The sequence below is a fragment of the Papio anubis genome, chromosome 6, assembly GCF_008728515.1.
Source record: "Papio anubis isolate 15944 chromosome 6, Panubis1.0, whole genome shotgun sequence".
Taxonomy (NCBI): Eukaryota; Metazoa; Chordata; class Mammalia; order Primates; family Cercopithecidae; genus Papio; species Papio anubis.
In genome coordinates this window covers 143,714,851-143,739,960 of record NC_044981.1, presented here as the reverse complement: position 1 = coordinate 143,739,960, position 25,110 = coordinate 143,714,851, and the positions used below count along the sequence as shown (strand labels likewise).

Below are 25,110 nucleotides of genomic sequence, written 5' to 3'. Positions count from 1 at the left end.
GCAAGATTTTGAAAAACCAGACAGGTGCGATAATGAGGACTTTTTTTTTTTTTTTTGCAGATTTATGACTTTATTGATACTCTTTCTATAGGCTGGCTATATAAGAATCCATGCCCCATAAGCTGAGTAAGTGAGAACAAATCTGACTTAACCTAAGGAAGTTATAGATTCAAGAACTAATGATTAGAAAGTCTTCATCTTAGGACCAAGGGATTGCTTATGTTTATTGGTCCTGCTATGAGGCCAGGTTGCAGTGTGTCTCACCTGGATCTGCCACAGTCATGATTGAAAATTGCTGACTTACACAGGTAATAGGCTCTCTTTAACGACATCTCTCTAATGTATTTACTTTCCAGAAAGCAAAATGCCAGGCCGCTAACAGATGAGTTGTTTGTACTTTAAAAGTTTACTGTTCCAGTTAGGACATTCTTGATGGTATTTTATATTCTCTTTGCAGTGCAGCCAGCTGATTCATGCTGTATTCTGAAGGTTATGAGTCTCCATGTGATGTTAAGAACTATACGTCTGAACCATTAAAGAAGAAGTGTATAAAATGCAATGCTGCTCAGTGGAAGTATATGAACCAGAAGTATTTCATTTTATGCCACAGCTCTGGTTACATTTGTAGCTTTTGAGCACTGGCAGTTCTTCTTTCTCTCACTTTTGGAGTTATAGCTGTCTTCCCTGTTGGAAAAACATAGAGCAAGGTTGTTACCAGATAAGCCCTCTGTGTTTATTAGATATATTTTCAATTCAACACGAAAATGCCTGTATCTACTGAGTTACTGCTATAAGTAAGGTTTATAGCTAGATGCCAAGAGGCCTACCAAGCTGATTATGACATAGCTCCTGTTTTTTTTTTTTGGCGGGTCAGGGGGAGCTTGTAAGTATACCCATAACTGAAAGACATGGCAGAATGTGCTAGAGATTCTCAGAGGAGTACAAAGAAATAGATTCAAAAAGAAGAGAGAAACATTTGTTTAGAAGATGTGGAAAAATTGCATGAAAAAATATATTTTGAGATGTGCACTGAAGGATGATGAGTAGGATTTGAAAAGACAGAGCTTGTTCGGGGAAAAGGAATTCCAGGAAAAAGGAACATCATGAATTCAGCTATAAAATCTGGGAAAGTGTGAAGTGCAATTAAAGAAGAATGGGTAGTCATGGCTGAGGCCTTGGGGGGCTTATAAAGGAATAGACAGATCTTTGCCCATCTAAGCCTCCTACTCCCCTCTCTAGTGTATATGAATTATAACCCAATCAAAGACTGCATTTCTCATACTACTTTGGAATGGAGGCAGAAATGATGGGTCATTTCCAGGCCTCATGTGCCAGTTACTTTGGAATGGAGGCAGAAATGATGGGTTATTTCCAGGCCTCATGTGCCAGTTAGATATTAAATTCTGGGATAACCTTGAAAGCCTCATATTGAAGTTGATATAGCTTCTGTCAGCTTGGATGCTGAGTGACTGAGTGGAGCAGAGCACTCCCTACCTTTCTTTTCCTACCTTGAGTAGGAAAAGAAAAAAAAAATCCCTTCAGTGTGTTAAACCACTGAGATATTGAGTTTTCTTAAGGCAGCTGGTGTTTACCTTTAATGTGGTGGTTAAAAGGGAAGGTTAGAACTGGCCTATGTTTTTACAACTCAGCATGATATAGTAGAAAAAACTCTAGTCTAGAAAACATGGATTTCACTTATTCATTTGTTCATTCATTTATTTGCTCATTCATTCATTTCATATTTATTGAGATTTCACAGCCTATCGAATCTGAATGCTGGACATGTTATGATGAACAATGCGTAGTTCATGGCCCTCTGGAGCATATGGTGGAGTGGAAGAGAATGAAATAGAACCAGGCTGTGAGGATACACTGCAATGTCTTATTTCCCAGAGTGTGGTCCTCAGACCAGCAGCATCAGCATCACTCAGGTGCTTGTTAGAAATGCAGAATCTCAGGCCCCACTCTCAAATCAACAGAATCATAGACTGCATTTTTGACAAGATCCTAAGGTGATTTGTGTGCATGTTAAAGTTTGAGAAGCCCTGGTAAAATGAGTGGTATTGTAGGGACAGGCCGGGGGCAATGAGGACTCAAAGAAAGGACACTTAGACTTGAAAATTTCCAGAAGGCTCCCCAGACTAGATGGCGGCTAAGCTGACTTGTGAGCAGCACGTTTCAGTCATAAAGATTGTGCGAATTTGGGTAAGCCACATACATTCAGCTTTGATTTTCTTCTCTATAAAATTAGGGATAGTATTACAAGGCTGTTTTGAGCCTCAGCACCTTCAAGATTGTTTTGAAGCTCAAATATATGTAAAAGTAAGAATGACTCGAATACTCAAAAACTGAATATGAATGGAAAACTTATACTTTTTCAGCTACAGTTAAAGTATAGAAAAAATGTGTTCTTTGGCAAAATAATGCATTTTAGCAGTGTTGGGTAAGAAAAAAATATCTAGTATGGATTATTTGTTTTGATTAAACACAGAACTGAAAAGTTTTTCCTCCTACTTATTGCAGAAGGGTGTAACATCTGAAAAATAGGTCTGGTATGTTGGTCAAATAGAGTGTCTGCTGGGGTTGGAAAATGCATTCTCTTGGGGTTTGTGAGGTCTGGTCTTCAATCATTTGTGTTCTTGTATAGAGTGTATCCAAAATATACATAGAGACAGTGGGAAGGGATTTTCTTCTGGCTAGGAAAAACATCAATCCCTGACACAATCAAAAATCGAACTAAGAGCTTATTCTGAATTAGTAGTACTGAGGAAGGTTAATAAAAAATAAACAAAGAATAGTCATTAATTAAAAATTTTAGCAATCCGGTAATGTAATCTCCATATGGAGCGTCCTCACTAACAGGCATCTTTAGTATTTATTAGATTTCAGGCGAGGCTCTCTTTAGTAGCCTTTGTTCAGGCACACAAAATGACCTGCTCCTCTATACTTCTGTACTTTTAAACTATATATGTATGTATGTGTGTATGTATGTATGTATGTATGTATTTATTTAGATGGAGTCTCACCTGTCACTCAGGCTGGAGTGCAGTGACGCAACCTTGGCTTACTGCAGCCTCTGCCTCCCGGGTTCAAGCAATTCTCGTGCCTCAGCCTCCTGGGTAGCAGATGCCTGCCACCATGCCCAGCTAATTTTTGTATTTTTAGTACAGACGGGGTTTCACCATGTCGGCCAGGCTGGTCCTGAACTCCGGACCTCAAGTTTTCCACCCTCCTCGACCTCCCAAAGTGCTGGGATTACAGGCGTGAGCCACCACACCCAGCCCTTCTGTGCTTTTGCACATGTTTTTTTCCTGTTGCCTGGACTATTCTTCCTCATCTTGATCACCTCGGCCACCATCTGAGCCACCAGAAGCCTTCCTGAAAGACTTGGTTCAGACATCACAGTTCAGACAGGATGAAGCCTTTATTAACCTTCCTCTGTGCTGCCATCCAGGTAAGAAAAGTGTATTGAATTACACTGTGTCCATCATTCAATGTGTTTATCTGACATCCGGTACTGTGACAGCCTGAGGACCATACTGTGTCAACTCATTTCTTATCCTTAGCATCTGGCACGGTGCCCGGCACATAACAGGTCCTAAATAAATGTTTGTTGAATGAATATAAAAGTCTGGCAGCTTTAAGAATAAATAAATAAACAAAAAACTTCATTCTAATCCTGATGGAAGCTTAGTTACTTCTTCTGTCTCTCAGAAAGGGAATCCTGTCAAATAGTCTAAGAACGTGTAAAAGGAGGTAGTTATTCACAGATCATAGAGGTTTCTATCAAAACATGCTTAGATATTAATAGGAACTTAACATTAGAAATTCCTTAATCCAGAAAGTCTACTTATAGAAATTTATCCTAAGGAAATTAAGAATATACATAAAGACCTAGCTATAAAGATGCTTATTTTATTCTCTTTATAATACCAAAACACTGTAAATGTGCTACATAGCCAACAATTGTGAATTAGTTAAATAAATTATAGTATAAAATTAAAGCGATGATGTAAAATGTATTTACTAATTTGGAAAGATATTCATGTTACAGCAAATGTAAAAAGCAGGTTACAAAATTGCATATTCACTAAGTTGCCATTTTATTAAAAAGAACAAGAATTTAGATACTAAAAGGAGAAGTCTGGAAAGAGATATACATGAAAATACTAATGGAAATTTCCCCTAGCTGTTGAAATTATGTATCATTTAAATTTTTATCTTTGCCTATAGTTGTTCAACATTCTCACACTAAAATGTATTGACTGGATAATCGATCTTTAAATTACAAGAGAAAAGATATAATCCTCTTGAAGGCTTCTAGAAAGCCCTATCGCTTTTAACATTCTTCATATTCTTTCAAAAGCCTTCCACTTTCAGTGGATTTCTAGAATACGATAGGCTGGTGAAGAAAAAGAGGATGGAATTAAGGAAGAGAAGGTGTAGGAGATGAATTCATTTTATCCTACTCTCCAAGTTTAGCTGCTGAATGTAACCACTAGAAGTTGAAGTTTGGGCTGGATGAGTTGTCCTTTTGGGACACTCATAGCAGGACTTGCAGTGAAGAGGAAGCTGTGAGCCAGATGTCAAAGATATTGACGAATCAGGGTATGCGTGATGTGCTTCTTAGACATGACAAGGAGCAGAGAGAGAGAGTGAAACAGCAAAGACTCATGCTCTTTAAAAGAACGTGGCTTTTTTTTTCTTTGAAGTGAGTGAGGGAGTTTAGTTCTAAAAGCAGCAATGGGAAACAAAACAGACACTCACCACATCTATAGATCCTGAGGTCCACGAGATGTGAGAGAACAAATGGGTGCCCCTTGAGAGGGTTATAGGGGGATATGGAGTACTGGGAGAGCCAGGTTTCAGTTAAGGCAGGAGGTGTTGTTGGTATTAGATCATAATAGTCTTACCCCTCCAGGTCAAGTGGCAGTGGCTATCCCAGGGATTGTGGACTTTCATGTGCAGCTTAGGTTAGTTAATCTTGTGGAAAACTGCCGAAGAAGGTTGAGACATCGTTCCTGGCTTTAGGTAACTTCCTCCAGCTAGGAAACGTACCTACTACACATAAAAAACAAAGAAAACATTTTGATGTTGAACCGTAGCAGTTGGCTGTCAGCCTTCGCCGATAAAACCAGTTCAGCTGGATCTAAGCTTTTGAACTCATCACCCTTTGAATGCAATCCCTGCCCCTGAGTCCTGTCTACTCTCTTGGCTGCCATCCGACACAACATGCTGAAATTCCATGTCATGAAGGAGGCACCAGACTGACTCTCAGTGCAGCAAGGCTTTAGAGAAAACACATCAGAGTAGCAGGGAAGAGCTGGAATGGGGATGACGCATGAGACTGACTTAATCAGTTCTTAAAAGATGAATAAGTTTACTTCACAGACACTGGGAACAACATAAGTAAGCAAAGACACAACAGTGAGGATGAGCATCATATGAATATTATAATAATTCTTTTTGTATCATTAAATTGTATTTTGTATCATAACATTTCTAATTTCTTAGCCCCTATTTTAAAATTAAGTTTATTAAGGTATAATTTACATATAATAAAATTTGCTCTTTTTAGTGTATAATTTGAGGAGTTATGCATTCAATATCACAATCAAGATACAGAACAGCATTGTCCAATAGATATAAACCACATTGTCCAGTAGAAATAAACCACATATGTAACTTTACATTTCTAGTAGCCGCATTAACAAAGTAAAAAGAAACAACTGAAATTTATTTTAATAATATGTTTTATTTAACCAAATATATAAAAATACATCACTGCTGTATTTTGGATGGATCAAACCTACTTACTTTTTAATCCTAAAGTAGAGAGATGCAACTGGGGCCTTCCATGTAGAAAGTGGGGTCAGGAGGCCAAGAAAGGGAATATGAATGTATATCCAAGTCACTCAGGAACTTTTATGCAGGTGCTAGAAACTTATGTCAAAGTGGCCACAAGATTGTTTAATAGGAGACGAACGAATGTAACTCCATGTTTACTGCTAGAAACCAAAGCTTTGTGTAAAATCTTGAATTTGTGGGGAAGGGAGGGTAGGAAAGCCTGTACCTGTCTGTCTTTTTCCTGATCCCTTTCCCTCATTCCTGAACTGCAGGAGACTGAGCCCCTTTGGGCTTTGGTGACCCCATCACTGGGGTGTGTTTATTTGATGGTTGATTTTGCTGTACTGGGTACTTCCTTTCCCATTTTTTAATCATTTTTTAACACACGCTGACTCTTCCCTTCCCTTCTCCTTTCCCTGGGAAAATACAATGAATAAATAAAGACTTATTGGTACTCAAAAAAAAAAAAAAAAAATCACTATGTAATCGATTTAAAAGTTACTGACATTTTACATTTTTTTCAAATCTTTGAAGTCTGATGTGTCTTTTATACTTTCAGCACATCTCAATTCAGACCTGGTCACATTTCAAGTGCTTAATAGCCACAGGTGTCCAGTGTGTACTGTAATAGACAGTGAAGATACAGATTATCCCCATCACACCAAAAAGTTCTCTTGTATCCCTTTACAGTCAATCTGTTTTCCCCAATCCTGCTTGACCCCTGGCAACTACTGATCTGTTTCTGTCCCTGTACATATTTATCAGAGTTGGAAAAACAGCTCTGAGAGAGAGAGACAGAGAGAGAGAGAGATTTTTAAGGAACTGGCTCCTGTGGTTGTAAAGGCTGGCAAATCTGAAATCTGTAGTGCAGGCCAGCAAGTTGGAGGCTCAAGGAAGAGTCGATGCTGTAGCTCAAGTCAGAAGGCAGTCTGAAGGGAGAATTTCTTATTTTTTATGGGAATCTTAATTTTTTTTCTGAAGGCCTTTATGAGGCCCACTCATATTGTGGGGGGGCAATCTGCTTTACTCAAATTTACTTATTTAAATTTTAATCACATCTGAAAAACACCTTCCCATCCTTTTGATTTAGCAACTCCACTTCTGGGTATATACCTAAAGGAATTGAAAGCAGGGTCTTAAAGAGATATTTATACACCCATGTTCATAGCAGCATTGTTCGCAATAGCCAAAAGATGGAAGCAACTCAAGTGCTCATCAAGACATGAATGGATAAACAACATGCAGCATATACTATTATTCAGCCTTAACAAAAGGAAATTCTGACATGTACTATAACACAGGTGAACCTTGAGACATCATGCTAAGTGAAATATGCCAGCCACAAAAAGGCAATAGTGTTTGATTTTTACTTATATGCGGTAACTGGAGTAGTCAAATTCACAGAAACAGAAGGTAGAAGGGTGATTTCCAGGGTTTGGGGGAGGGGGAGTGGCGAGTTATTGTTTAATGGGTATAGAGTTACCGTTTTGTAGGAAGAAAAGGTTTCTGGAGATAGGTTGTACAACAATGTGAATTATCTTAAGACTACTAAACTGTCCTGTTAAAAATATTTAAGATAACAAATTTTATGTTACATGTCTTTTATCACCACCACAACAAAAAACACCGTCAGAGCACATCTATACTGATATTTGATGAAAAACTGGGTACTGGGACAGGTGCGGTGTCTCGTATCTGTCATCTCAGCATTTTGGGAGGCTAAACTGGGAGGATCACTTGAGCCCAGGAGTTTGAGACCAACCTGGGCAACAGCAAGATCTTTCTCTCTAAAAAAAAGAAATTACAACAAAAAACTGGGTACTATGGCTTAGCTAAGCAGACACATAAAATTAACCACCACACTATAAGTTTTCTGTTTTCTGGAATATTAGACAAATGGAATTATATAATAAGTAGCCCTCAGTGGCTGGCTTCTTTCACTTAGCCTAATGCTTTTGAGATTTATCTATGTTGTTGGATGTATCGGGAGTTTATTCATTTTTATTACTGATTAATATTCCATTGTATGGATATGCTATAGTTTCCTTATCCATATATTGGTTGGTGGACACTTGAGTTATTTCCAGTTTTGAGGTGTCACTAAGGCTGCTATGAGCATTCCCTTGTAGATCTTTGTTCTAGTTCATTTTGAGCATCGTTGTATCATGTAGAATGCTTGTGGCAACAAGTAACAGAAAAACCACCTCAAATAGAATAAAAATAAAGAAATGTATTATTGTATTCACAAAATCCAAAGAAGCATGGCTAACCCCACCCCCACCTGATGGTCCTTCTCTATCCATCCTGGTAGTGGAAGACAAAGGGCATATAATCTTGGGAGTTCTAGGGCCCTGCCCACTGCCAGTCCCTCTCCACACTACTACAGCTGATGCTTTCTGGGAAGCACACCTCCTGGCAGGAGGCCAAACACCACAAAAATAGAGCATTAAACCGCCAAAGCTAAGGACCCTCATGGAGTCCATTGCACCCTCTACTACCTCCACTGGAATAGGTGCTGGTATTCACAGCTGAGAGACCCATAGATGGTTCACATCTCAGGACTCTGTGCAGACAACCCCCAGTACTAGCCTAGAGCTGGGTAGACTCGCTGGGTAGCTAGACCCAGAAGAGAGACAACAATCACTGCAGTTTAGCTCACAGGAAGCCACATCCACAGGAAAAAGAGGAGAGTACTACATCGAGGGAACACCCTGTGGGACAAAAGAATCTGAACAACAGTCTGCAGCCCTAGACCTTCCCTCTGACGTAGCCTACACAAATGAGAAGGAACCAGAAAACCAACCCTGATAATATGACACAATGAGGCTCTTCTGCCCCCACAAAAATCACACTAGTTCAATCAGCAATGGATCGAAACCAAGAAGAAGTCCCTGATTTACCTGAAAAATAATTCAGGAGGTTAGTTATTAAGCTAATCAGGGAGGGACCACAGAAAGGTGAAGCCTAATGCAAGGAAATCCAAAAAATGATACAAGAAGTGAAGGGAGAAATATTCATGAAAATAGATAGCTTATAAAGAAACAATAAAAATTTCAGGAAAGTTTGGACACACTTTTAGAAATGCAGAATGCTCTGGAAAGTCTCAGCAATGGAACTGAACAAGTAGAAGAAAGAAATTCAGAGCTCAAAGACAAGGTCTTCGAATTAGCCCAATTTAACAAAGACAAAGAAAAAAGAATAAGAAAATATGAACAAAGCCTCCAAGAGGTCTGAGATTATGTTAAACAACCAAACCTAAGAAAAATTGGTGTATGTGAAGAAGAAGAGAATTCTAAGAGCCTGGAAAACATGTTTCGGGGAATGATCAAGGAAAACTTCCCTGGCCTTGCTAGAGACCTAGACTTTCAAATACAAGAAGCACAAAGAACACCTGGGAAATTCATTGCAAAAAGATTTTGCCTGGGCACATCAGGTTATCCAAAGTTAAGATGTAGGAAAGAATCTTAAGAGCTGTGAGACAGAAGCACCAGGTAACCTATAAAAGAAAACCTATCAGATTAACAGCAGATTTCTCAGCAGAAACCCTACAAGCTAGAAGGGATTGGGGACCTATCTTCAGCCTCCTTAAATGAAACAATTATCAGCCAAGAATTTTGTATCCAGAGAAACTAAGAATCATATATGATGGAAAGATATAGTCGTGTTCAGACAAACAAATGCTTAGAGAATTTGCTACCAAACTACCACTACAAGAACTGCTAAAGGAAGCTCTAAATCTTGAAGCAAATCCTGGAAACACATCAAAACAGCACCCCTTTAAAGCATAAATCACACAAGACCTATAAAGCAAAAATACAAGTTTAAACGCAGAAACAAAAAACAAACAAAAATCCCGAAGTATACAGGCAACAAAAAGCAGGATGAAAACAACAAAACAAAGGTACCTCACATTTCAATACTAACATTGAATGTAAATGGCCTAAATGCTCCACTTAAAAGACACAGAACCGCAGAATGGATAGGAACTCACCAACCAACTATTTTTTGCCCTCAGGAGACTCACCTAATACATAAGGACTCACATAAACTTAAAGTAACAGGGTAGAAAAAGGCATTTCATGCAAATGGACACCAAAATTGAGCAGAGGTAGCTATTCTCATATCAGAGAAAACAAACTTTAAAGCAACAGTGGTTAAAAGAGACAAAGAGAGACTGTATATAATGGTAAAAGGCCTTGTCCAACAGGAAAATATCACAATCCTAAACATACATGCACCTAACACTGGAGTTCCCAAATTTATAAAACAATTAGTAACAGACCTAAGAAATGAGATAGACAGCAACACAATAATAGTGGGGGACTTCAGTGATCCACTGACAGCACTAGACAGAAAGTCAACAAAGAAACAATGGATTTAAACTAAACGTTGGAACAAATGGACTTAACAGATATATACAGAGCACTTCATCCAACAACCGCAGAATACACATTCTATTCAACGGCACATGGGACTTTCTCCAAGATAGACCATATGATAGGCCTTAAAACGAGCCTCCATAAATTTAAGAAAATTGAAATTATATCAAGGCCTCTCTCAGGAGACAGTGGAAAAAAAAACTGGAAATCAACTTGAAAAGGAACCTGCAAAACCATTCAAATAATGAAAATTAAATAACCTGCTCCTGAATATGAGCATTGGGTCAAAAATGAAATCAAGATAGAAATTTAAAAAATATTCAAACTGAATGACAGTAATGACACAATCTATCAAAACCTCTGGGATACATCAAAGGTGGTGCTAAGAGGAAAGTTCATTACCCTCAACGCATATATCAAAAAGTCTGAAAAAGCACAACAGACAATCTAAGGTCATACTTCAAGGAACTAGAGAAACAAGAACAAACCAAACCCAAACCCAGCAGAAGAAAGGAAATAACAAAGATTAGAGCAGAACTAAATGAAATTGAAACAAAAAAATACAAAAGATAAATGAAACAAAAACCTGGTTTATTGAAAAGATAAATAAAATTGATAGACCATTAGCAAGATTAACCATGAAGAGAGAAAATCCAAATAACTTCACTAAGAAACGAAACAGGAGATATTACAACTGATACCACTGAAATACAAAAGGTCATTCAAGGCAACTATGAACAACTTTATGCACATAAACGGGACAGCCTAGAAGAGATGGATAAATTCCTGGAAAAATACAACCCTCCTAGCTTAAATCAAGAAGAATTAGATAACCTGAACAGACCAATAACAAGCAGTGAGATTGAAATGGTAATTAAAAATTACCAACAACAAAAAAAGCCCAGGACCAGATGGATTTACAGCAAAATTCTACCAGACATTCAAAGAAGATTTGGTACCAATCCTTTTGACACTATTCCACAAGATAGAGAAAGAAGGAACCCTCCCTAATTCATTCTATGAAGCCAGCATCACCCTAACACCAAAATCAGGAAAGGACATAACCAAAAAAGAAAACTACAGACAGATATCCCTGATGAACATAGATGCTAACATTCTTAACAAAATACTAGGTAACTGATTCAAACAACATATCAAAAAGATAAGCCACCATAATCAAGTGGGTTTCATACCAGGGAAGCAGGGATGGTTTAACATACACAAGTCAATAAATGGGATACACCACATAAACAGAATTAAAAACAAAAATCACATGATCATCTCAATAGCTGCAGAAAAAGCATTGCACAAAATCCAACATTCCTTTATGATTAAAACTCTCAGCAAAATCAGCATACGAGGGACATACCTTAATGTAATAAAAGCCATCTGTAACAAACCCACAGCAAACATAATACTGAATGGGGAAAAGTTGAAAGTATTCCCTCTGAGAACGGGAACAAGACAAAGATGCCCACTCTCACCATTTCTCTTCAACATAGTACTGGATGTCCTAGCCAGAGCAATCAGAGATGAGAAAGGAATAAAGGGTATCCAAATTGGTAAAGAGGAAGTCAAACTGTCTCTGTTTGCTGATGATATGATAATTTACCTTGAAAACCCTAAGGACTCCTCTAGAAAGATCCTAGAACTGATAAAAGAATTCAGCAAAGTCTCCGAATACAAGATTAGTGCACACAAATCAGTAGCTCTTCTACACACTAACAGCGACGAAGTAGAGAATCAAATAAAGAACTCAATCCCTTTTACAACAGCTGCAACAAACAAACAAACAAACAAACAAACTTCAGAATATACCTGATAAAGGAGTCGAAAGACCTCTACAAGGAAAACTACAAAACACTGCTGAAAGAAATCATAGATGACACAAACAAATGGAAACACATCCCATGCTCATGGATGGGTAAAATCAATATTGTGAAAATGACCGACCATACTGCCAAAAGCAATCTACAAATTGAATGCAATCCCACCATCATTCTTCACAGAATTAGAAAAACAATTCTAAAATTCATATGGAACCAAAAAAGAGCCTGCATAGTCAAAGCAAGACTAAGCAAAAAGATCAAATCTGGAGGCATCACATTACCTGATTTCAAACTATACTATAAGGCCATAGTCACCAAAACAGTGTGGTATTGGTATAAAAATAGTCACGTAGACCAAAGGAATAGAATAGAGAACCCAGAAATAAACCCAAATACTTACAGCCAACTGATCTTCAACAAAGCAAACAAAAACATAAAGTGGAGAAAAGACACCATTTTCAAAAAATGGTGCTGGGATAACTGGCTAGCCACATATGGGAGAATAAAACTGGATCCTCATTTCTTACCTTATACAAAAATCAACTCAAGATGGATTAAGGACTTAAACCTAGGACCTGAAACTGTAAAAATTCTAGAAGATAACATTGGAAAAACCCTTCTAGACATTGGCTTATGCAAAGATTTCATGAGCAAGAACCCAAAAGCAAATGCAATAAAAACAAAGATAGATAGCTGGGACCTAATTAAACTAAAGAACTTTTGCATGGCAAAAGGAACAGTCAGCAGAGTAAACAGATAACCCATGGAGTGGGACAAAATCTTCACAATCTATACATCTGACAAAGGACTATACCGGAATCTACAATGAACTCAAACAAATCACTAAGAAAAAAATCAAACAATCCCATCAATAAGTGGGCTAAGGACATGAATAGACAATTCTCAAAAGATGTACAGATGGCCAACAAACATGAAAAAATGCTCAACATCACTAATGATCAGGGAAATGCAAAACAAAACTGCAATGCAATACCACCTTACTCCTGCAGCAATGGCTATAATCAAAAATTCAAAAAACAGTAGATGCTGGTGTGGATGCAGTGGAGAAGGAACACTTCTACACTGCTAGTGGGATGTAAACTAGTACAGCCACTATGGAAAACAGAGGGGAGATTCCTTAAAGAACTAAAACTGGAACTACCATTTGATCCAGAAATCCCACTACTGGGTGTCTACCCAGAGGAAAAGAAGTCATTATTTGAATAAGATACTTGCATACACATGTTAACAGCAGCACAGTTCACAATTGCAAAATCATGGAACCATCCCAAATGCCCATCAACCAACAAGTGGATAAAGAAATTGTGATATATATTAAATATAGATTTATGTATTATATATAAAAATATGTTATATATAATATATATGATAGAATACTACACAGCCATAAAAAGGAATGCATTGACAGCATTTACAGTGACCTGGCTGAGACTGGAGACTATTATTCTAAGTGATATAACTCAGGAATTGAAAACCAAACATTGTGTGTTCTCACTGATATGTGGGAGCTAGCCTATGAGGATGCAAAGGCGTAAGAATGATACAATGGACTTTGGGGACTTAGGGGGAAGAATGGGAGGGAGTGAGGGATAAAAGACTACGAATTCAGTGCAGTGTATACTTCTGAGGTGATGAGTGCATCAAAATCTCACAAATCACCACTAAAGAACTACTCATGTAACCAAATACCACCTGTACCCCAATAACTTATGGAAAAAAGAACCCATTTTCTTGGGATGAGGCATGTATAAATTCCCCTAAAGCACAGAGCTGTGCAGATAAAAGTGGACACTTGAAAAAAATAGGCATTTGCTTAGAGAAAGAATAAATCTGCTCCATGCCACTTTTACACTGATTAGATTGTTCCTGACTTATGACACACTCTTCAAAGTACTTGCACATCTATTATTCCATTTTTACTAAGAGTCTAACCAAAACAAAATGAAGCTCCAATCTCATCCTTTAGAATAGATAAATGAAACTTGTACTTATTCCCCCTTCAAGACTCAGTTCTAAATTGTTTCAATCGTTTATTCAACAATAATCTGCTGAACCTCTATTCTGTGGGAGGCTTTTCGGGGCAACTGAGGGGGAATAAAATTAAGATTCTTGTACTTATTACTTTACAATCTAGTTTGGAAGACAAATGAAAAGTGATAAGTTAAATAACCACAGAAGATAGAAACAGTGGTTCTACATAACTCTGCAAAGCTGGCACAGGCGAGGTTATGATTAATGGTTAAATGACAGTAAGTACCACAGCAGTTCAGAGGAGGACAAGATACCTGCGGGCTGGAACGAGCTGAGAACGCTTTCCAGAAGAGGAGGGATTATAGATGGGTCTTGACAGATAGGATTTGCAGAGACAAACAGGAGCAAGGGAGGGCCCCAGCTGCAGCATCAGGAAGTATTTGAACAAAGTCACGGAGCAGTAAATTATTTGCTTGTATCCAGGAAGTAGAGCAGACTGTTCAAATAATGTTTTCTTTTTTTTTTTTTTCCACCCACTCATTAGCTTAATATTTTTTGTGGTTTATTATGTTTTAGGCAACTGTTATGGGAAATAGTGATACTGTAGGAAACCAGACAGGTAAAAATTCCTGTCACTTTAGTAGAGGAAGATAGCCACACAAATAAGGAAAATATATCTAATGTCAAATACAGTTGGGGAAATAACGAAAAGGGAGAGGCAGTATGATGCAGAGGGCATCGTGATTCTGGGGATATCTAGACCTCAGGATCTGAACTGGCTTTTCTGACACATGTATGCAAGGATACAGAGCAGGGTCAGATTGGCCTCAAAGGTTTCAAGGCAGATGATGGGGATAAGGCTGTAGAGGAGAAGATAGGGCGGGGGTCTTGCCAGGAGCATGCAGAGATCAAGACCCCCTCTTTATTCCTGCCAATGGCGAGGGAGAGCCTAGAGAAGACTCAGACTTACCAGAGCTCATGAAACTCCTGAGGTTCTTCCTTACTTCTGCCATGGAGAGGAGAAGTTGAGAGGGAGTGTCTTACTCTTATGCATGGTAGGAGTTAAGGCTGGAAAAAGAGGTTGGAGCCAGGTTACAGAGGGCCTTAAAAATCAGAGTGAGGAGATTGGGTGTGGTTTTAGTGAGCTAGAAGATGGTTCAGGTCTTGTTGGTTTGTATGTCAGTTTGTCAGCATGATAAAAGTAGTGTGTACAATGAGTCCTTTCAAGTATTCCTTAAGTATCTTACATTTTGTAAAATTCCTGACATGTTATAAAACAGGAGAAAACACAAAACAGAATAGCAAAAAACTGTGGACTATTTAAAATGTGTAAATTTCATAAATGAAGGCTTTCCTTAGGTGTGAGCACAATGCAATATAATTGTGCTTTTCATAAGATGTTACAAGATTTATTTTAGAAAAGTTAGTTCAAAGTGCACTTTTGATAGTAGGTTCGGTCATGGGACTGTTATTTAAAGTTGTGTGACAAGTGCCTTCTTTCAATCCTGTCAGCATGTCTCTGCAGCCGTGTGTGTAACCTCAGCTGAGTGTACTAATCCTCTACTTTGGACTAACCTTCAACTCTTGCTGATTTTCCGGTTGTTCATTGTTGGGCCTTTTATCATTCTCTGTCCTCTGCTGTCAGTGTCCTTTTGACTTTTTTTTTTTTTTTTTGGTTAATGACTTCTGACTAACCCCGTTGCTGTTGTGACCCTCATGTTTTATCTGTATCCCAGTTTCCTAGTTTTGGCTGCCTGCCTGTTTCCCTTGACCTACTGCCATTCACAGCCTGGCATGACAGATGGCCATAGGCTAATGGCAAGGGCACTCCATCAGAGCCTTGGCTCTGCCGTCACTGAAGACGCGTGACAGGCAGCAGAGGGGAAAACATGACTAGGAAGCATGATGCTTTCCACAGCTCCTGTACAGTGCCAATTCTTGGCTGGACTGCTTGTTGCCCACCTAAATGAATCACTGTAAATGAGACTTTGAGTAAACATAATCTCCCTTTGGGTTATACTACAAATTATTTTAATTCAGTGCACGCTTAAGTACCACAGCAGTTCAGAGGAGAACAAGATACCTGCGGGCTGCAATGAGCTGAGGAAGCTTTCAGGACCAGTTGTACATAAAGCTGCGCTGAGTACTGTGAGGGATGACATAATACAAAGATGACATGACATTGTTACTGCCCTCAAGGAGCTTACAGTCCAAGGAGGGAGATACCCATATAGGCAGCAAATTATATGTCAAGATGGGTAAAGTCCTGTGGCAGACATCCAAATCAAGCCTCAGGAAGCACAGGGATGAAGCCGTGAACTTGACCAGGTGAAGGATACATAGAAGATTGTAGATTGTAGTTTTAATTTTGATGGCTGTTTGTGGGTCTTGAGACCCACATTCATGGCAGTTGTCCCCGCTAATTGTTTTGAATAGTTTAGCAGTCGTGATTTCAGCTTTAGATAGAATCACCATAATAAAGAATTTATTTCCTCTGTAGATGGGATTCAAAAGTCGGTCATATTTATAAAAGGGTAGGAAACAATGTAAAAAGGGCAAAGAAGAAATAGCTCATTATGGTAAAACTGTGGTATATTAATCAATGCATGTTGATGTTGAAGGTCAAACAGTATGTAGACTATTTTAATCATTTCATTGTCAGGGTCCCACTGGGCCAACTTCAATAAGTCATTTGTCATTTTACCATTTTAGGCTATAAGTTTTTCACCTGAAAACAAACATGTCTGTTCTTCACTCATTATATGTGGCCAAGACTGATCAGAAAAAACTCTTGAAAATGTTTTGAAGTTATGGAAAAAGGCTTTTTGGAAGTACACTATATGAACTACTTAAATGCTCCAACCGATATGCCGAGAGCTTATTTTTAAATAACTGTATTATCAACATAAGCCACCTTTTTGATAAAAACAACAACAACAAACTAATGACGATTTTAACCCCCTAGAAAAATGTACAGGAAGATTTTCTTTGTAAAATGTAGTTTTTTAATAGTAGCTGGTTAGCATTTTTCCTACCAATGTTTGCTCTGAGAAATGCTGTACATATATGCATTCGTGTAGCTGGACATATGCATGTATATAGGCATCACCTGCTAGCCCGCTGTGCCACTGGAACTCCCATATATATGTATATAGAAAAATCATATCATCCTGTTTCATGTTATGAGTCTTAATATGAACCCCAGTATACAGAATGAGGTCTGCAGGAAATAGAACTTTAATTTTCTAAAACCGTAACTTCTATTTCAAGTGTCTATTTTTCTGAGGTGGGGTTAATTTGTACTTACAAATATGAGGGTTCCTCCCATATTCCTCAGACTGATGACTGAGATATAGGGGTCTCCACTCCGTTAAGATATTGGAAAGTAGCTTGTCTAGTTCCAAATGCTGTCTGTCCTTCCATAGAAAAGGTATCTCTTATTCGTGTTCTGAATGATCCTAAGATAAAAACCAATTACCATCTTAAAATATTCCAAGGCATCAAATAATGTATTATTTTACTGCAGTTCATTCTTTTAGGTATCTCGTTAAGTATTCACCCAACTGTTCTGTACATATGTAATATCTCTGTGAAACAAGAATGAAACTACGGTAAATATAATCTGAGTTTCAATTATTTTTAGATATACCTGATGGAGCCATCTTAAATCCTTTATGCAAGCAGATATAGATATAAATAAATAAATAAATAAATCATATGACTGATTAATTTGTGAATTACATTATTTATAATTTTATTTCCTCCAGGAGAATTTTAGGAAGCTAACAGAAATGAGCACAGTAATATATCTTTAAAAAATAATTCATACAGTAAGTTTATGGAAAATTGCCAGAACTGGATTGCAAATTTACTTCTGAGATTTTTAGTAGTCAAAGCAAAGAGGAGATCCAGTCTACTGAAGGATTCATGTGTCACCACAGTACTGCTCAGAGGTAGCACAATTTCCCCGAGCTGGGGCCTTACAGAGAGGTCTCTTGTACTTCTTCATATATGGGACCTTAAGATTTTTATGGGCAATATCCTTAGTGGAATTCCTAAAAATGGTCTAATACTATCAAGTGCAGTTCATGAAAGGTGATTTTCTAAGGGGCCAAAGCCATATTTTTCAAGTCCTGAGTTCTTTGCTGGTGTGACTTGAACCAGGAATGGTATTTGAGACATCCAGAGGAGTAGAAGTCAAGTCAGCATTCAGCTAAAATGAACACTTCGATTTTGATTGAATGGAGGTCAGGGGTGTCCATCCAACAAGACCTCATCCCAGCATAATGCTGGTGTTTAGGAGCTCCTGTACCACTAATTGGAATCCAGTTGCTGACACACTTAGTTTAGAGTAAAAAACGTTACGTTATGACCTTAGAGTTCAGAGCAAAGCAGTCTTGGAACCCAGGACAAACAGAATGAAAAGCAAATTTGTCACCTATGTAATTTATGACGTCGCTTTCAGATAGTGCTATTATCAGAGGGTACCATCTGGTCACTGCCTATTTTTACTAGTTATTTTTGCAGCTAAGTGCTGAGCTCACTTGTTTCTGTGTTGCTGAAAGGGGACATATACTATAAACAAGTAAATGCCACGTATTTTAAAAGGAATAAATTTAAATAAATAAATAAATATATATATATATAATTATTACTTGCTTCTAAATTCTAAATTGTGATGGCCCAAGACAAATGCTCAAGTACTCTAGTTTGCTGTAGTCATATCCCAAAATAAGCTCCTCAGAGCTTTGTCAATATCTCCTGTTTCAGAGCTGATCTCTTGTATCCTAGCCACACTCGGATCTCAGAAACCTGAGAATCAAAGTTCTTGCTGGCATATTGATTTTTATGAATTGCAAAAGTTTATTTACTGTCTGACTCTGTATCATTTTTCAAATTTCCAGGAAGCACAAAGTATTCATTTGACTTAGACATATATTTTTAAATTTTAACTTTCAAATATTTTAAGGTTTTTTTTTTGGTAAATACAAAAAGTGTAGAGAATTATTCTTTACCATATATCCACCAATCAGCATTAACAAAGGGTGACTTTCTGTCATATTTTCTTCCATCTTTTGTTAGGAGAAGAAGAGTTGAATTATAATTTACATACAATAGGATATATAAATATTAAGTGTGTGGTATGAGGGATTTTGACAATTGTATGAACCTGTTTAACAACCACCCAAACTAAAATATATGACAGTCTCATTAGTCCAAAAAGTTTCTTCATTCCACTTTTCAGTCTATTCCCTGCCCCTCAAGGGGCAATCACTTCCTGACTTTTCTGTCATAACAGATTATATTTTTCTGTTTTGGGACTTCATATAAGTGAAATCATCCAATGGACATTCCTCTGTGTCCATGTTCTTTCAGTTAGCATAATATTTTTGAGATCCATTCATGTTGGTGCATGTTATAATTTCCTTATTTTCCATTGCTAATTAGTATTTCATTGCATTTGTCCATTTTCCTTGTTAATGTGTGACATTTAGTTTGTTTCCAGTTAAGGCTACTGTGAAGATTCTTGTACAAATAAGTCATTTTGTGGAACTATGTTTTTGTGTTTTTTTGGGGGTGGGATGGTGATGGTGGTATATATACTTAGGAGTGGGATTGCTGGGTCAGAGGGTAGGTGTATGTTTAACTTTGTAGGAAAATGCCAAACTATTTTTTAAAGTGGCTATAGCATTTTACAGTTTCACCAGTAATATGTGGGAGTTCTAGTTGATTCACATCCTCCTCAACATTTGGTATTGTCAGTCTCTTCAATTTTAGCCATTCTAGCAGTTTTAATTTGCATTTTTCTGATGACTAAAGGTGTTGAATGCCTTTTCATGTACTTATTGGACATTCGTATATCTTCTGTAAGTGACTGTTCAAGTGTTTTTTATACTTTTTATAGTTATTGCTATTTTTCATTTCATTGTCTTTTTATTACTAAATTGTAGGAGTTACTTTATAATCTGGACACAAGTCTTTTGTTAAACATACATATTGCAAATATTTTTCCCCAGCCAGGGACTTGACATTTTCATTTTTGTCTACACCAATTTGTAAAGCGGTTCTCCAATTTTTTTTTTTTTTTTCCAAAAAGAAACTTTAAAGTTTTAGTTTGTTTTCAGCTTGAATTAATTTTGTCTGTGGTTTCAGGGTTCTCATTTTCTCCTCTCCTCTGGATATCTAGTGATCACAGAACCATTCACTGAGAAGATTTTCTTTTCCTGTTCAAAGATTTTCTTTGGTGTCTTCATTGAAAAATCAATAGACTGGTTTAGTGTGGTCTATTTCCGAATTCTCTGTTCTGCTATATTGACCTATTTGTCTGTCCTTATGCCAATACGATCCTATCTTGATTACTGTAGCTTTTCATTAAGTCTTGAGGTTAGGTGGTCTAAGTTCTACACTTTGTTTTTTTAAGACTGATTTGGTTATTGTATTTCTAAATAAATTTTAGAACTGGCTTATAACATTCTATAATATAAGTCGGCTTCTTGGGATTAAAATTAAAATTGAATTCAACAAATTAATTTTGAAAAACTTGACACTTTAATAATATCGATTCTTTCAACCTACTATCATAGTATATCTCTTTATTTAGATCTTTGAAATGTTTTCTCAATTTTTTTCATCAGTGTAGATGTTATGTTTTTGATGCTATAATAAATGGAATTATTGTTTAAATTTTACATCTAATTGTTTGGTGCCAACGTACAGAAATACAACTGAATTTTTCATATTGACCATGTATTTTATGATATTGCTAAATTCACTTTGTAGTTTCAGTAATAGCTTTGTAGATTTCTTAGCATTTGCTGTATTACAATAATTTCATCAGAAATCAAAGATAATTTCATAAAATCCCTTTCAATCTTTTTCTGTCTTTTGTTTCATTTCCTTTACTGTACATATGGTAACATTCCATTATATTTGCTTCAGGTAATTTTTATTTTCCATGGATTGCATCTGTATTACCTTATCCATGTTCTTGTTGTAGCTCTAAAACTCTCTTAATTCTTAAGATGTCCACATTTGCATTTCTGCTTGTAGATTACTCATATTTGCATTAATAATCAATAGCATTTTAAAGTATTCAAGTTAGGGAGACTCAATGAGGAGCCCTTTCATCTATGATGAATAAGATAAAATTAAAATACACATTTTTGGGGAGGGCCATACCTTACAGCCAGGAAACAGCAAAATTCTAAGTGGGTAGTAAATTCCAAGTCAGGGAATTTAGTGTAAAATTACCTGAATAAGTGAATTGCAAATAAATCCAGAAGTGACTGTTTACTACTCAGAAGTGCCAGACTCTTTCTAACGGCATCTTGACATTGCCTAATTGTGGAGATGTAAAAGTCCTATAAATTGCAAATCATTGAGATAACAGTTTTATTTGGTTCATTTAAAATGATAAATTGATAGAAAAAATTTGTTCATGGCAGCAGATGCTCCCTCATATTACAGCAATTATAAAGAAGACCTCTTCATTCCCACTACAAGTTACAAAATGGATCATTGCATACAAGTTCTAATCATAATTTTACCTTAAAAACTTACAATTGATTTAATTAATTAATTCATATGTGAAGTACTATTTTCTCTAAATTAACTTAGATTTCTTATAGAAACAATAAGACCATCAAATGGTAAATTAAAATTGCTTTACCAATGTATAGTTCATGAAATAAATGGAAATCTATTTGATAAGAAGAAAATACTGATAAAATGCTGAAATCTTATCAGATTATTACTTTTCTGAATCTATGTGCCTATCCATCCACTTACTTATCTATGATAGTTTATATTTAAAATAAAATTTATGTTATATAAATACACCAAGACTCAACCTTTAAATACAATTAATTTTAGTTCTTAAAAATTAATGGGTAACAATGAAAAATTTGTGCAAGGGAAAGATGCATTCTGTATATTAAAATCCAGTATTAATTTTCAATTAATTGATGGTCCTAAATATGTGACGATCTGTAGTAGATATGCAACACATAACCTTGAGGGCAAAGGCTTTTGTCATGGATGTCACATGAGACTCATCTGTGGTGCTTTTAAATATCTTGATGTCTAAGTGACACTTCCTTCTTCCCTGTGAGATTCATGTCATTTGTCCATATCAAGTTTTCTCCATCCTGGTCACTGGCACCATTGTATTAGCGTGCTACTGCTGCATAACAAATCACACAAAATGAGTGGCTTAAAGCAACACCCACTTATTAGCTCACAAATCTGTAGGTCACTGTCCAGGTAGGCTTGATTAGCTTCCCTGCTCAGGGAAGGCCAGAATAAAAGTGTGGCTGGGCTGGGCTTTTTCCTGGAGGATTGCTGATGGGGGTTGGGGAGGAAGACTTTCCAATCTCATTTTGTCATTAGCAGAATTTAGTTCTCTGCGTGTAGGGCTGAGGTCCCTATCTTCTTGCTGGCCATTGAAAGTGAGGTGACCTCACCTTGTACAGATTATACTCAGGTCCTTCCCATGTACCTCCCTCCTTCTTTGAGCCAGCATTGGAGAATTTCTCATGCACCAAAAACCTCCCTGTGCTTCTACTCTCTGACTTCCTCTTTGCAACCAGCCGGACAAGACTTTCAGTTTCGAAAGGGTTCATGTCATTAAGTTTGACCCGTTCAGATAATGTCCCTGTTTGTAGGTCAACCGATTAGTAAGCTTAAATACATCTGTAAATGCATTATGCTATGTAATGCAACCTAATCATAGGAATAATACCATCTTTGAGATATGAGGACCATCTTTGAATTCTGCCTACCTTGCCTATCAACCTCCAGGCCATATCCTCATATCAACTAACCACTTGAGCATCAGCCTCCAAATTCCTTCACTTTGCCTAAATGATATTCATCTCTAGACCTTGTTATCATCATTGAGAAATACTGTACATCTCAAGTCTGAAACTTATTTTCTACTCTTGGACAACTGTCTCCTAATTTTTAAATTATAATCCATATTGATTTTATCATGAGGTGTAGCACAAAGAAAGGCAGAAAGTCAGCAATGGGTGCAGCCAGGGATGTGGGGACTGACTTTGAATTCCAGGAGGTTTAGTTCAGCAGAGAAGTAGCAGGTCATTCACAGTGTTCAAAAGGCAAGGCTTAGTGTTGATACCTAAGAGTTCGCTTGCCTGGCTGGGGCACAAAAGCTGGAGTTTTTGGCTTCAGTGATGCTGAAATAAGTGGAGTGATCATGTTTTGGGACTGAAGGTCACTCTGGATTGAAGCTGGATCCCAACTCAGCAGGTGACAGCATAGCAACTAAGTTCCATGTTGGGTGTGAGGACTGTCTGGGATTAGGAGTATGGTTAACATTGCAGGCAATTTTTTAGTGTTATGGCAGGTCTCCACTGCCACTTTGGAGCTTTCTGAGGAATCAGGAATTGGGGTATAGAATTGGGCAGCCACTGGAGGAATTGGGGGAAGACTGTGGCTAAGGTGAAGATTATTTTAGATCCCACGTGCTAGAAGGACGAAGTCTCTAATAATCTTCTGGGCTTGTAGTCTAGACCCAGTGACTACATCAGGCTAAGTGTGCTGTCTAAACATCTAATTCTTCTAGCCGGATGGGGCTAGGAAGGGCAAGACCAACATCTTCTGGCTTTCTAATCTCACTGAACTTCTCTCTCCACAGCCTCCTGCTTGGTCCTTTCTCCAGGTGGGAATTGAGGAAAGGGTCTCCTCTTCTAGTTGGTCCCACAGGGACTCAGTGGGGTGTGAGGTCCTGGATGCCTTTACCCCTGGTCACACTACAGATGGTAAGCAAGTGGACGGATACCAAGTCAGGTCCTGGGGTGGGAAGTGCTGAAGTCAAAACACAGACAGTGAATCCAAACCCAGGAGCCTATCAAGAGGGGTCAGCTGAGCAGTGGTAGCCAGGGCACAAGGTGAAAGGAAGGGGTTAAAGAACCAGGAGAGTTAGGGCAGCAGAGAATGGGAGGCAGACTTGATGAAATGCAAGCCCCTAGGCCAATTCATTAATTAATTCATTCATTTCTCTCTCTTTTCTTTATTTTTAAATATTGTCAGTGCATTTTAATATGAGTCAGCCAGAGTAAGTAGATACATCTACATGCATCTTTTACATCACTATATTCTCCAGTGCTTAGGAAAATGTTTTTGAGTACTTAATGATAATTTAAATTAAAAAAGCATAATAAGGGAGGTAAAAAAGATTTTGTTCACAATCAGGGCAGAAATCTCATCCTAACCTTGTTTAATAATAGGATTTAGCACCATCTTCCTCAAAAATGTTTGGCAACTAACAGTAGGCCCAAAGTATAGTTACTATGGGTGTTACTTTCATTTTGTTTTGTGAACTTATAGTTGAGTTAAGCATTGTAAATGTATATGGTTTATTCCATTGCAAGGGAGAAATTCCTTTCAGTCCATCCTGTTCCTGTTCTTACAGAGCTCTTGTAAGTAAAACTCGTCAAATATTGTTACAGAGAACTGCTTTAACAGAGTGTGCCCTGTTGATTGTTTCAGTGGCTCTGCTGATGTCCAGATCAGTAAACCCTCTTCCCTTTAGGGTCTGACTCTGGAGGTGCACATGAAGTAAGAGTCACAAGACTACTGTATACCCTTTACAGCAAAACCAGATAAGGTCATGTCATGGTAATGTCTTGCCGCACCCCACAGGGCACCCAGTGTTCCAGAAAGGCTGTTAGAGAGTTTGAAGAGCTGCTCAGGTTGGGGTGGTCAATTAATGTTTTCGGAGGGCTTTGCTGTTTTTTTTTCTGAGCAAGAATGTGGAAAGCTTGCAGCACCAGTGGCCTACTGTGGCCTGAAGTTTGCTGGTAGTGTTTTCTTCACCTTTCTCACCTGGCCCAAAGTGAGAGCACAGGCCTCATTCTTACCTGGCTCTCAGCAGCACTGTTGGAAACAGCTGTATATCATCAATTCCCTAATAATTCCTGAGAGACTGATGCATTTCTGTAAGAAGCTTGATTTACATGGTGTGACTACAAATTAAAAAGATGGATTTTATTCTGGCTTGTTGAAATTATACTTTACAGACAATGTTTGAAACAAAACTTATC

The 25,110-nt window shown here is 37.6% G+C and overlaps 2 long non-coding RNA genes across 3 annotated transcripts in view; one reads left to right on the top strand and one right to left on the bottom strand.

Annotated features, from left to right (window-relative positions):
- Nucleotides 1-574: 574 nt before the first annotated feature.
- Nucleotides 575-14,472, bottom strand: LOC103884067. The gene is made up of 3 exons (XR_646522.4): nucleotides 14,362-14,472; nucleotides 4,914-5,061; nucleotides 575-684 (listed from the first exon to the last, which is right to left on the bottom strand). It is a non-coding gene; the product is annotated as an uncharacterized LOC103884067 (long non-coding RNA).
- The window catches only part of LOC108585610, a 234,858-nt gene continuing 212,962 nt past the window's right edge, over nucleotides 3,215-25,110 (top strand). For both annotated transcript variants that reach the window (XR_001902186.3, XR_004184427.1), the window contains exon 1: nucleotides 3,215-3,454. This is a non-coding gene — a long non-coding RNA (uncharacterized LOC108585610). The remainder of the gene's footprint in view (nucleotides 3,455-25,110) is intronic.